The following is a 13,389-nucleotide window of genomic DNA, read 5'->3' as shown; positions in this document are numbered from 1 at the left end:
TTCCAGGCATAGCTAGCTAGAAGGGTGTGCCACATTATGGCCATGATTATTATGCATTCATGACCTCCAGGCTTGACTACACATTTGACTAATCACTACATTTGGCAATTAAATGAAAGACTAATAATTCACCATCCATTGGCCTGCCCACTAAGCAGCATAGGTCAAAGCAATGCAAGTGCCTCAAAACTCATCAATGCAAGTGACTCATCAAATAATGGGTCAGACCAAGAACCTGATTCTGACTGATGTATTCATAGCCCTTAGTGGGCTCTGCTCAGCCTATCTGAGGGACCCAGTTTTCCTCTCCATGATCTGGTCCTAACATGACAGCAATAATCATTAAGAACAAAAGAGGGGTTGATGTGACAATAGCCATAAGAGCAGAGGAAAGAGCTTTTTGGTGGTGGTGGTATGTGTGTGATTATATATATACCCACACACCCCATATATATATGGAACTCCATTGCATAAAAGAGTAGAAATCACCACACACCTTACTTCTATCATGGCAAAATGCAAAATCCACCTCTCCCCCACAGTCTTCCTACAATGACTACCTCCCAAGCAGAATAACTGTATCAATAGACAACACAGTTAGAAATGGAGAACAAAAGGTTTGGCTGCCTCCTCCTATTTCCTATACACATACCTCTGGCACTGTAGACTATTTGTTAATCTTACTCATGTATGGTATATGTTAACCTTATTTCTCTTCAGCATTTACACATAGATGTAGAAGACTCCCACTTGGGATTCATCTTAAATACATTTAAATTGAATAAAAGAGAAATTCATAATACATCATAAGTGCTACACTTGGACCTGAGTAAGAAAAAATAAGAAGCAATCAACCTGCTCTGAAATGGGAGTGTCTAGCCCCGGGACAGTAAATAGGTAGACCGCAGGCCAAATCCAGATTGCCAGACATTTTTGAATGGACCTCTAAATCTTTTTATTTACTTATTATTATAATTATTGTTATTATTTTTTATTATTTTCTCTGGAGTTGGACCTTGACTGTACCTTCACCACAAATTTGGACCTGGACAAAAAAAATTGACTGCCCTGGTCTAGCCCATTGTTATTTCAGCTGAAATCATTCAGCATTCTCCCAATTCTCATATCTAGAATCATCCAATTCTTCTTTGCAAGATAATGGGTTTTGTACTGATCCACCATATTAAATGCTTTACCCTTTCAACTTTTTTTCATTGTCTCTTTAAAGGCGGTTCTCTCATTCAGAATCCTAGCAGAAAAGCAGTTAAAAAATAAAACTCCTTTGTCATCAGCTAAACCTTGCCTTTTCTTCCAGGCAGCTTGGAGGATTAATTGTCTGTCTGAGCTGCTTACCTGAATTACAATAGAGCTTCTCCCGCTCCCAGGTCTTTCACTTAAGCTATGCTGTGTCCTTTGAGGGGTTTTTTATACTGTAAAGTCATCATCTGGCAAATCCAGAAAAGAGATACATTTTTCTCCATATATTCCATCTCATTCACACTTTCAGTCCCTCTGGAAAACAAATTAACCTAATATTGTTTTGGTGGTTCCTGTTCTCCAATTCTTTCATCTTTTTTTTTGTTTTGTTTTTTTTGCGGGAAGAGGATAGTGAGTCCATCCCCATATTTCAAAGGTTAACAGAGTGACTCTCCCATCCAGACCAAACAAGGATTTCTTTACCTTTTTAAGAGTCACTTCTTGTTCTCAAACCCTGTTGGTCAGATTATCTACCACAGAAGCAATTGTTCTGACCTTAAGGTTAAGTGTTGGATAACCTGATCTGCTATAGGTTGTTAGTGCATCAGAGATGGCTAAAATATTGAAAATTTCATTTTTTTCAGGAAAAAAGTCTCAATGTTGAATTTTTCCCACTTACAATCCACATAAAAAAACCCATAAAAACAAGATCGTTGACAATTTTCATGGGGTTTTTTTCAGCTCTCTGTGCTGGTTAGAATTTAGGGCATCTATAGGCACTCCATACAAACTGTTTTATATCACACTCTAGTAACCTGCATTAACCTGTGTTTTTAAAAACAATACACATTATTTAACAAGAAACAATAACAGTTGTTTCCTGTACAGAAAAATAGCACATTATGAAATGATTTAAATCTTTGCTAAAAAGGCCAGCTAACCCAAACTCAAAGAGCAGTCATAATTATTGTCTTAAAAGCACTTGATACAGTAATAAAGCATCACAAAGAATCTCAAATATAATGCACTTCCATTAGCAACAGTATTACTTAAGTTACTTTAAATATGTCTTTATCATCTAAATGCAAGTAAAAGAAACAACACTTAGGGCAACAACACAATTTACTGTCATTAGCATTACTCAAGCAATTTCAACACAACCATGTTCAGATAGTGGTGTTATTTATTCATGTGGGGGTGGATGGAGAAAAAGACATGAGTGAGAGAGAGATCCTTGTACAATAAAAATTCTGATTGTTATTATCTGGACAATTTCTGCTCACCTATATAAAATAATCTGGAATGAAATAAATTTTTCATAAACTTTTGGCATCTAGTTCTTACCACATTTCAATACGTGTTCTCCCTGGAAATCAAATTTTGGGATTTGATTCTTTCACAAATCTACTGGTAGGCCATTTAATTAATATTTAAACTTCTGGTGTTATTTTAAGGCATGTTCTTTGTGTTAATGACTTTTCACTCACATACCAGTAAGCTATTATGGAAGGCTTTTCAGACAAAAATACCAAGTTTCAGCCTGTATAGCAACCACAACTCCTCTTGAATTGAATGAGAATTGCAACCACTTACATTAGACTCCAGGTCTTGATGAGGTCACATTTCTATATTAGTAAATGGAAGATGTGCACTACGTATATGTGATAATTTGAAAATGATAGGTTGTAGGTAGATCATGATAAATATATTATGACAACCCTGAGGATAAAATTCTTGCTGCACTGGGAAAACAAATACCTTAGGGTCAAAATCTGCCATTGGATGTAAACTGAGAGCTCTCATTCACTGTAGTAAGATTTGCACATCTTCATCCAAAGAAAGAATTTGGTCTTTAAAAAATATTCTTAGCTTCAACATCTTTGTTCACTTCCCCAAGTCAGTATGTGATCATGAATATGTTTCCAAACAAGAAACATATTGGTATTTGTCCAAATGAACCAGATACTTTCAATAAGGCTTCTTTTTTCTGTATCGTATACATGGTGTGTATACCTTTATATAAACTCAGAATAAATGGCCTTCTAACTCTAAAGCGCAAAAGACTGAAATTTTACTTTCAAGACAGTTTGTTAACAATCTTTAGCATACAAATAAATTTGCTTTTCTGGAGAAATTCATTTGAAGCCACCTGTTTTGTTTAAAAATATCTATCTATGGTACAAAAAACAAACAAAAAAATCAATTTCTCAAATATAAAATTCAGAAAATTTCAGCCCACTGTACTCCTCACTAAAAGTGATTTTTGTGTCATATTATATTTATTAATTTTAAGGCAATTTTTCTCTTGCAAAAATTGATAAGAATCATCCATTTGTTTACATATGTGTGGCTTATTAACTGAACACAAGGGAAAATATTGTAAAATATCTAGGTTTTCAATTGAAACTGTGATTTCTAATGAAGCATTGTATGGAATATTGTTAAAGTGGTATTCCATCATATGCAGAATAGTTAGCACCTGATTGTCAAGTTGATGAGCTATGACCAATGGCATGACAACTCTCAGAATGTTTCATGAAATCACAAATCATCCGTGATGCTCTTTGGCTGAAAACCTTGAATAAAAATTGAAAGGCCACCCAAACCAAATCATATTCTGTATCAGAGCTGGGTTAACCCTTCATTACCTATTAGTGTTTAATAGCTCACTAGGGAAAGTTTCAGCTATTGTAGCAGTAATATACAGAGTGGTTTACAAGGTGAGACGGCTTAGGGATCTAGCTGGGGTGGGCAGAGGATGCCAATGAGAAACTGCAGATGGCTAATGCTCTGGTAGCTCATGTACTAACTAACACAGGGTGATTAAAAACATATCACTTTGGTGCTCCACACACAAAGCTGGATCCAGTCCATTACATGATCTAATTGAAAAGTCTTGGGGACTGAGACAGGGGGCTATTAGCAGCTATAAAAAAAGCTCCTTTTGGGAGCCAGCACACTAGTCACTTAGAACATGCAGAGCAGTGGATAGTTAGAGTAGGAGGGAATTAGGTAGTCTGATGGGGTCTGGAAGGTTAGTGGGGATCACTTGCACCTGTTGAGAGTTTGATGAGATAATAGCTCACCAGCTGGACAGTTTGGCCAAGAAAGCAAGCAGTATAAAAGTCTGAGCCAGAGAGGCAGAAGAAGGCCTCTTCTAGCTGCTGTTGTGTTGTATCTGGAGCATAAGGCAAGAAATATTAATAATAATAATGAGAGTGTGCGTGCTGTTAATCACCAGGAGAGCTTACTAGTCAGGGTCTCTGGGGCTTGAGGGGGAACCTACTTACAGGGCCAGGTTCTTAGCTGGCACAGCTCCATTGAATTAAATGGCACTATGCAAATATACTCTGAGAATCTGGTTATTTTGGGGAGAGCGGGTTGTTTTTTCAAGCCCCTTAATGGACCCCAAATACAATATACTCCTGTATATCTGAAACGCTATTAGCCAAACCTCCATGTTATCCAAATCCCTTCCTTCTCTCCCAGCATGAGATATGTGCTGCAGAGGGCATGTATCTCAAGACTCATGTTGGGGAACACAGAAGGGATTCGGATAATGTGGCCGTTCGGCTAATAGAACTGAGACCTCCAGCCACAACTGTGGGGAGCATGACAATGAGCCCCCAGCCACCCTGCTGCTGAATGGCTCCTGCAGCAGTGCAGGGAGCCCTCCGCAGCACGATTGTCATTGGAAGGAGGGAATGGGACAGAGGGCTCCCTGTGCTGCTGCAGGGCCAGTGACAACCGCTCCCTGCAGAAGCAAGTTGCAGGGTAGGCTGCAGTCTGCGGGTGGGCATGGGGGAGTAGAGGCCTGGCTGAAAGTCTCTGCTTTGCCCCTTCAGGACCACAGCCTCCCCCTTGCGTCTGCAGGGATTCGGTGTCACTGGCCCTGTGACAGCACAAGGAGCTCCCTGCAGCCCTGCTGTCACAGGAGTGAGTAAGCATTCGTGGGGAGAGTGAAGAGGAAGACAAGCCCCCAGCCATAGGGGAGGCTACCCTGCTGCTGAATGGCTCCTGCCCTCTTGATTACCCAAATAAAATCCATGCTGTTAGTATTTGGGGTTGGAGGTTTGCTGAACTCCTGAATCTCAGTCCATGCTCACTAGTGATGAGTTTGTTCGCATTACTATTCTTCACAGCTAGAGGGACCAGACAACAAGTATGAAAAAGCGGGATGGGGGTGGGGCATAATAGGGGCCTATATAAGAAAAAGCCCCCAAATATCGGGGCTGTCCCGATAAAATTGGGACATCTGGTCACCCTACTCACAGCCAACTTATCATGGAACCCTCTCTTCCTTATGCTGGAGTTTTAAGGGATGATATAAAAGGGTATGAAAGTCTGCTGTGGAGCCGCTTGGAGGTTTGTATTTGTCAAACACAAACATCCAGATTATTTTCAAGAGTGGGGTTTCTTTGCCTCCAGTCCTTATGAATCAAGCTGCAGGGGTTCAGTTTGCAAACTCATTCATTGCTGAATCTGCAGGGTTTGCACAGACCTAGTCATAACCCTATAATCAAAAGAGTCTTACTTTTTTTGTTTATTTTTACTTTCAGCATATACATTATGCATTAGCCTAGTCCTGATAGTTTCCATTTATTTACTGCTCTCACCCAAACTGGCAACAACAAGGTTTTCCATTGTGTACCTCTGCAGATTAAATCCTCCTGCTTCTTTATTGCCACTCTGCTCTTTGGTTCAGTAGCATGATGCCAATATCAGTTTTACCTTAACCTTAACTTTTATTTTGTGTTCTTCATATATTTAATAGCATTGTTATCTACATGTGCCTTCTACTAATGCAATTATAGTACTAGTTCTGAATCCACGGTAGTGTCCTTTTGAATTATCTAGTAGTAGTCCTAGGAAACGTTGTGTACATGTGATTCTAAGATAGTAAGACTGAGCCTTGTACTGAACTGAAATCCATGTTCTGCAGACAAGAAACACATTGACTATAAAAACACAGCGAAAGGAATAGAACTTATTCCTTGCAGTCCAAATACATATTTTTTTACTGAGAGTGCCTTAGCTATTTCTAGAAAAGGCAGTCTTGGCACCAGACACTGTACTGAAACACCATTAATTTGTATGCAGAAAGCCAGGTATTACATTATCATTGTATTGTTCATTAGCAGCATTTGGCTTTTGAAACAGTATCCTTAAGGATCAATATTTATCTTTCTGATCATTGGTCCACAAGCAGTACCCAAAAAATTTACTAGCCCTACAAGCATTTGTACTGGGATGTCAGGGTTTGTAATCCTCCATTGGATTAGTCTACCCTGGAATTCAATATATGAAAGTCTTCTCACCTATGAAAATATTTTATTTGGTATTTTTGTTTTGTTGTTGAATATCAACTTTGTAAGACATCTCCATAGTTCCACAAAACTTAAATAAAAAGGACTGTTGGTCTGGCTCCCTCTTCAAGGGAAATATGGGAAGATATTTTATTCCCATGGGGATGATAAAGTAAGGGTATATTTTTTCATCAAAATGTGCCATTTTTCATGGAGAAAGATTTCAAATTTCTCATGGGATTAAATTTTAAACACGTATTTTAATGCTTAGTTTCAATCAAACCATGTCTTATAAAGGCTAGGAATATCTTTCAGTATATGCTTGAAGGAAAAAAACCAAAGAATTTCTACTCACTTTTTGCTTGTTGGAGTTTCAATTTCAAATTTTCAAAGAAAAATCAAAGGAGAAGTTGTATATAGCATGTTCAAAAACAAAACAAATATCCATATCATTAACTGAAACAGTCTGGAACTACTACTGTAGAAAAGTTTTTCATTAAAGTAAAACATGCTGCAGCATGTTATACAGATGAAAATTCTCTGGTTTAATGCTCCAGCATTTATCACTTAGTAGTCTGGCATAACATGAAAAGGATCATCCAGCACTTTGGACTGGCACACAACTAACTAACTGCAATGCAGTGCAAAAGTTTGTGTTAGCGTCAATATTTTGTACTTCATGTAGAGTAATTCTCACATTACAGTGTGTCAGAATAGTTCACAGAAATAATTCCTCTTGGACAATCAGTGGAGCCATAGCCTTCCTGTCCTAAGGAGCACTAAATAATTCAAAAGTTGGGAACAAAAGGCACTCAAGAAATTAGAAGAACAGGGACTTTCCTGTCTCCTTCCATATTAGTTAACATAGTTTTAGCTTTCTGGTTTGAAGCATCGTAGGAAACAGATCTTTGTAAGTGTGGTAGATGACTTGTGCTACATGCTGAGGGACTATAGTTTTATATGCAAGCAGCTTGGGCCCAGCTTGCATTGCTGAGGCCCTGGTGCCATGCCAAACTAAGTCCCTCCTGAAACCTGACCGTCGTTCTCCAATTCCACTCATCATACCACATTCTCCACTTCTGAATGACTGAATCCTTGTTAGGCTGCTAAAACAAAGTGCCTTCTCTCTAGACGAGCCAAGAGGTTCTCAAACTGTGGGTCGGGACCCCAAAGTTGGTCACAGCCCCGTTTTAATGGGGTTGCCAGGGCTGGCGTTAGACTTGCTAGGGCTGAAGCCAAAGTCCAAATCCCACCACCCAGGGTGGAAGCTGAAGCAAGAGGGATTCAGCCTGGGGCAGTGGGGCTCAGGCTTCCACTTCAGCCGTGGGTGTCGGGGCTTAGGTTACAGCCCCTGCCCAGCGCTGTTGCCCTCAAGCTTTTCCCCTTCCCCTGCAGTGGGGGTCGGGCTTCAGTCCCCCTTCCCGAGGTCATGGAGTAATTTTTGTTGTCAGATGGGGATTGCGGTGCAATGAAAGAAACCCTGGACTAGCCCATTGGGAGTGGTATGGGGATGAGAGAAAAATATTTTGAAAATGGAGCTGAGGCTCCTAGGTAACTTATGGTATGTCTACACAGGAACTAGACACCCATGGCTAACCTGTGCCAGCCGACTTGGGCTCACAGGTCTTGGGTTGAAGCCTAGGCTCTAGGACCTAGGAAGTGTCACGGTGCCCTAACCACCAGGGTACAGGGTCATTCTCATGCTTGATCTCTCTTTTTGTCACATGACTGTTTCACTGTGGATAAATATTCAAATAGCCATTAGGCCAGAGAGAGACAGTGGTTTGGGCACCCACATGGGAGGCTGTAGGTCCAATCCCCTGTTCCCATCACGCTTTCATTATTTATTCTCAGGGTAACAGCTTCAATAGGAGAGATTGAGAGAACCCCTCATCAGAGCATCCTATAGCTTGGTGGTTAGAGCCCTCTCCTGAGAGGTGGAAGACGTGTTCAGATCCTTTCTGGCAGAGAGAGGAAAATTGAACCTAAGTCTCCTGCAATCCAGGTGAGTGCTCTAACCACTGGGATAAAAGTTATAAGGCAGGCAGCAGCACCACCTCTTCCTTCAGCTGTATTTTGAATGGGACCTACTCCGGTAGGCAAAGACCTGGCTGGTTCCATGATGCAAAGGAGGGACTGTAGGCCTGTCAAAGTTGTAGTTGTAGACAAGGAAGAGGTGCCAGCCTAGCTATCTCTACCAGCTTTGTTGCTACATACAGTGTGAGGAGAAAAGGAAATAGGAACCATCAATGTGACAGGAGTTTCCAGAGCCCAGTAGGAGAGAAATATCCAGGGATGAAGGCATCTGGGCAAGGAAGTAGAGAAGAGGCTAGGCAGGATGTTCAGGGAAGAAGGGAAGGAAGAGATTGGGGAAGATCAGTAGATCAAATTTAGACGGGAAATTAAATGAAAAACAAAAGGGGACAGGAGATAAAGTATTTTCAAAAGGGATAATATTCTTTTTAGATCACACTAACAATAACTGTAATAGTTTCTTACTGTTACGTTTCCAAGAAATAGCAGTAGCTGGCCCAGATAAATTATGTGATTGGAAATAGAAAGAGAAGGAGGTCTACATGGTTGCAAATAGGAGGGGAAGTGGCTTGTTCAGACATGACTGTGAAGGAAATGGTCTACAGAGCAATCTCTCTTGCTAAAATGCAGTCCATATTATGAAAAAGTTTGAGAACCCCTGCTGTGGATCATATTGCTCTTCAAGATAGACCTACGCCATGCAGTTCAGATCTGGAATATGATCTGAATCTAAGCCTTCCCACTATTTGGTCTGTTCAAATTCATAGTTCTGATTCATGCTACTTGAAGAAATAGTTGCGAAATTCAGATTTAAATCCAGATCCAAAATTTCCCTACATTCTAAGTGGTTGGATATTAGTAGTCTGTGTCAGGCCCATCTCTAATTGCTGACCACAATATGCCCAGTTACATTTGTTTCTTTTTTATATAACATTATGTACCTGTAATAGAGTCTTGGGTGGCTGGGTGCCCTAGTGGTCAGCACACACATACACACCGCAGTAGTGGGGGCAGTGGTAGGGAAGCCCAAGACAACCCATTCCACCAAGCTCCAACCGAGGGCCCTAAAGGGATCAATAGCATTTGGCCTCCAAGGGGGACCTCTGAGTTACCCTCTCTGGGTCACTTCCTATCACCGCTTTCCTCCATCAGCATCTAGTTCAAGATAAGTGACCCTTCTGCCAGGCGAAGCCAGCAGCAACCAGGGCCAGGTTCAATATCTAAGGGTTCCTTTCCATCGATACAACACAGAACCAGTTCAAGCCCCCACCCAGTAACCTGGGAAAATTACTCACCCACCCTAGGTGCCTCTGAGCATTAACACTTCCCCACTCGCAAGCACAGAGTCTGGGTGTAGAAAAGAAACTTTTAATTAAAGGAGGGAAGTAACTTGGAGTTAATTTGGGAAAACATCGCAAACAGGGTTCATAAACCATGAGCAAAAGACCCACCCCCAAGTAAGTTGGGCAGTGTCCTTTTCCCCTTAAGTCCAGCAACCCAAAAGTCCCTTTAGCATGCCCTTACCTTCTTTGCACATCACTCACATTTGCTGTCCTTGGTTAGTGCCAACCCAGAGTTCAAAGATGCATCTGCAGAGTTCACTTCCCATCTTACGTGCTCCGCTGCTCAGGCACTCATCCATCACCCCTCTCCGCCAGCCACCCTGCTGGTGGCTTGCTCTGCTCACCAGCCACTCATCAGTCACCTTATGCTGCCACCTTCCTCTTTGTTCTGACCCTTGTACATCATTATCTTAGTGATTTTCAGCTCTTTGCAGGCTGAGCAGAGGCACTGCCCCATCTCAATGATTTCAGCTCTCAGTGATGGAGTGTTTAAAATAACAAAAGAGGCCCCCAATGAAGCCTATTTAGCTCTTTCTTTGAACAGTGGGGAGGAACAGGTCAAACCAGTCTGGGGACTCCTAGAGAGAGTCCACACATCTCCTGGCTGGAACATCTGTCCCACCCCTCTTACAGGGCTCTGGCATTCGAGTCCATGACTTAATGAGGTCCTTTCAGCTGAAGGTGACCCCCCTCGTTTGGGACAGGTTAAGCACAGTCTTGCTTCCCTGTATTCCTACAATAATTACAACAGTTTAGTAACAGCATTTCACTATCTCTGCATTCAGTACTATAGTGATTTGTACCCAACACCAGCCTAAATTGATTACTTTGACACCGCTCTATCTGCTGAATATCTAAGCAGAGCAGGAGCAAACTGTATTTGCATAAACACACCTAAAGTCTCTCCCAGCTCACTGTCGGGGAGCATTGATTCAGATCCTGCTTACAACAGTGAAAAAGAAACTAAACTGTCAGCCCCGACCTGGCTCTGCATATAGTTCTCTTTCCTCAAGGAGGCTTCTCCAGCACCTTTGTCAGGAGCCTTCCAGGCAGGTCTGTTTTCCTCTCCCATCTCTTCCCTTCTGAACTGGGTTTCTCCCTTTTCAACCCTGTCTCCAGTTGGAGCATGCTCTGCTAGAGGGGTCCGGTACTGTCTTTTAACCCCTTCTGACCTAATGTGGGGTTTGAATACCTCATCACTGTACCCCATTTTGTAAAGTCAGAAGAACTCATGATCAAAATCCATGATATGTACAACCGAACCTCCCTAATCCATACCTTGCTATTTTGCACACTTTATACTTGGCTCAGAAAAGGACTACCTCTGAACATTGTTAAGCTGGAAGGACTACTTCTCAAACTATATATAATATCTAAGGGCTGCAGTGACTGCATTCATTTTTTTTACAATCTATGCTGCAAAACATTGTTAGGCATATTATGAAACATCATAAATGGTTAAAATTAAACTAAAGGTGTCCAAATAAATGAGCATATATTTTGTGCTATATTATATTTTAAAATTATTAATTATCTCATTAATGTAGGTAACTCTCAATGACTCTCCAGTCATAAATGTGAATTAGGAAGGATGTACTGTACATAGTTAATAAATACATATTTTCTTTAAAAATAAAAAATATAAGCTGCAGCATATGAATTCTTTAATATAAGAAGCTTTGCATGTATCTTCCCAGCAGTACATCCCCAGATTAATGTGCATCATAAACAAATATGTCTGTTGTATTATAAAGTGTAATTCCACTGTATTTGTTATTAAGAAAGGGAATAGGGTTTCCCACATGTTTCCATCATTATTTCTGTTGTAACTGGAAACATGCTGCAAGTACATTATCCTGAAATAAAAGCTACCCATAGGTACTGTAAATATTGCTAGGTGGCCTAGGTTGGCTCTCTATTAAAAGCTGGCAGGGTTTGGGTTTTGAACAGTGAGGTGAAGGGCACATTTTCAAAGCTGGGCACAGGGAGTTTAAGCCTAAAAATCCTGTTACTAACAAAACACACCATGATTTGTCTACTGAGTCTAGTGGAACCTGTGCATTTATGATGTACAAGTTGGTTTCGAAGGTCTGAGAGGATGCCCGTGGCAAGTTTAGATATCTCTAAATATGTGAATAAATGGGGGAGCATGTAAATAAAATTACCCACAACTGAGTTTTCCTCTTTCCCCCTGCTCCTTTCCCATATTTTATAAAAAGCGAGAACAAATTGTCACATATTGTCAAAATGTTAATGTTGGTTTTATATTAGACTAGGCTGCAGGTGAGGGGAGACAGTTGTTATTTATCACTTATACTGGGTACTACCTCTGGAGGATTCAACTGTTTTGGGCTCCATTGTCCTGGTTGTTCTATAAATGTAGTAAATGGCAGTCACTGTGAGAGTAGAATAGAGTATTTCAGTGGGACTGCCACCCACTAGTGCTTTTGCTTGTATTATTGTCTGTGTTAAAGACATGCTGAGTAAAATAACTTGAAACAGTTAAGTTGACCAAAAGCATTTGTGGGGAAATTTTCACTAAATCATGTATTTTCAGAAGCTGTTTGTTCTTACTCCCCTTGCCTGTTCCATTAGACAATATCATGCATTATGCTAGAGTAAAAGAACAAGCCTGGGAAACGTGAAAAGCCACGGTTCACTGGAGGATATAAAAAAGCCTGAACAGTGCTTAACCTAGTTATACTAAACAGAATATTCTGTGCTTTAGTAACTCCTTGGAGATAGAGGCTGAAATTTCTGCCATTAATCTGAATACAAACTGGCTTGTCTTCTCTGCATCTAAATATCCTGACTCTGCCCTGGTCTACACTAGGACTTTAGGTCGAATTTAGCAGCGTTAAATCGATGTAAACCTGCACCCGTCCACACGATGAAGCCCTTTATTTCGACTTAAAGGGCTCTTAAAATCGATTTCCTTACTCCACCCCTGACAAGTGGATTAGCGCTTAAATCGGCCTTGCCAGGTCGAATTTGGGGTACTGTGGACACAATTTGACGGTATTGGCCTCCGGGAGCTATCCTAGAGTGCTTCATTGTGACCGCTCTGGACAGCACTCTCAACTCAGATGCACTGGCCAGGTAGACAGGAAAAGAACTGCAAACTTTTGAATCTCATTTCCTGTTTGGCCAGCATGGCAAGCTGCAGGTGACCATGCAGAGCTCATCAGCAGAGGTGACCATGATGGAGTCCCAGAATCGCAAAAGAGCTCCAGCATGGACTGAACGGGAGGTACGGGATCTGATCGCTGTATGGGGAGAGGAATCCGTGCTATCAGAACTCTGTTCCAGTTTTCGAAATGCCAAAACCTTTGTCAAAATCTCCCAGGGCATGAAGGACAGAGGCCATAACAGGGACCCGAAGCAGTGCCGCATGAAACTTAAGGAGCTGAGGCAAGCCTACCAGAAAACCAGAGAGGCGAACGGCCGCTCCGGGTCAGAGCCCCAAACATGCCGCTTCTATGATGAGCTGCACGCCATTTTAGGGGGTT

At 41.2% G+C, this 13,389-nt stretch overlaps 1 protein-coding gene across 9 annotated transcripts in view; it reads left to right on the top strand.

Moving 5' to 3' along the window:
* Positions 1-13,389, top strand: part of NDST4 (N-deacetylase and N-sulfotransferase 4) — a 253,236-nt gene that overhangs the window by 95,551 nt on the left and 144,296 nt on the right. The window lies entirely within an intron of this gene.

This window comes from Chelonia mydas, chromosome 4, assembly GCF_015237465.2.
Source record: "Chelonia mydas isolate rCheMyd1 chromosome 4, rCheMyd1.pri.v2, whole genome shotgun sequence".
Classification (NCBI taxonomy): Eukaryota; Metazoa; Chordata; order Testudines; family Cheloniidae; genus Chelonia; species Chelonia mydas.
This window is presented reverse-complemented; position numbering and strand designations above follow the sequence as displayed.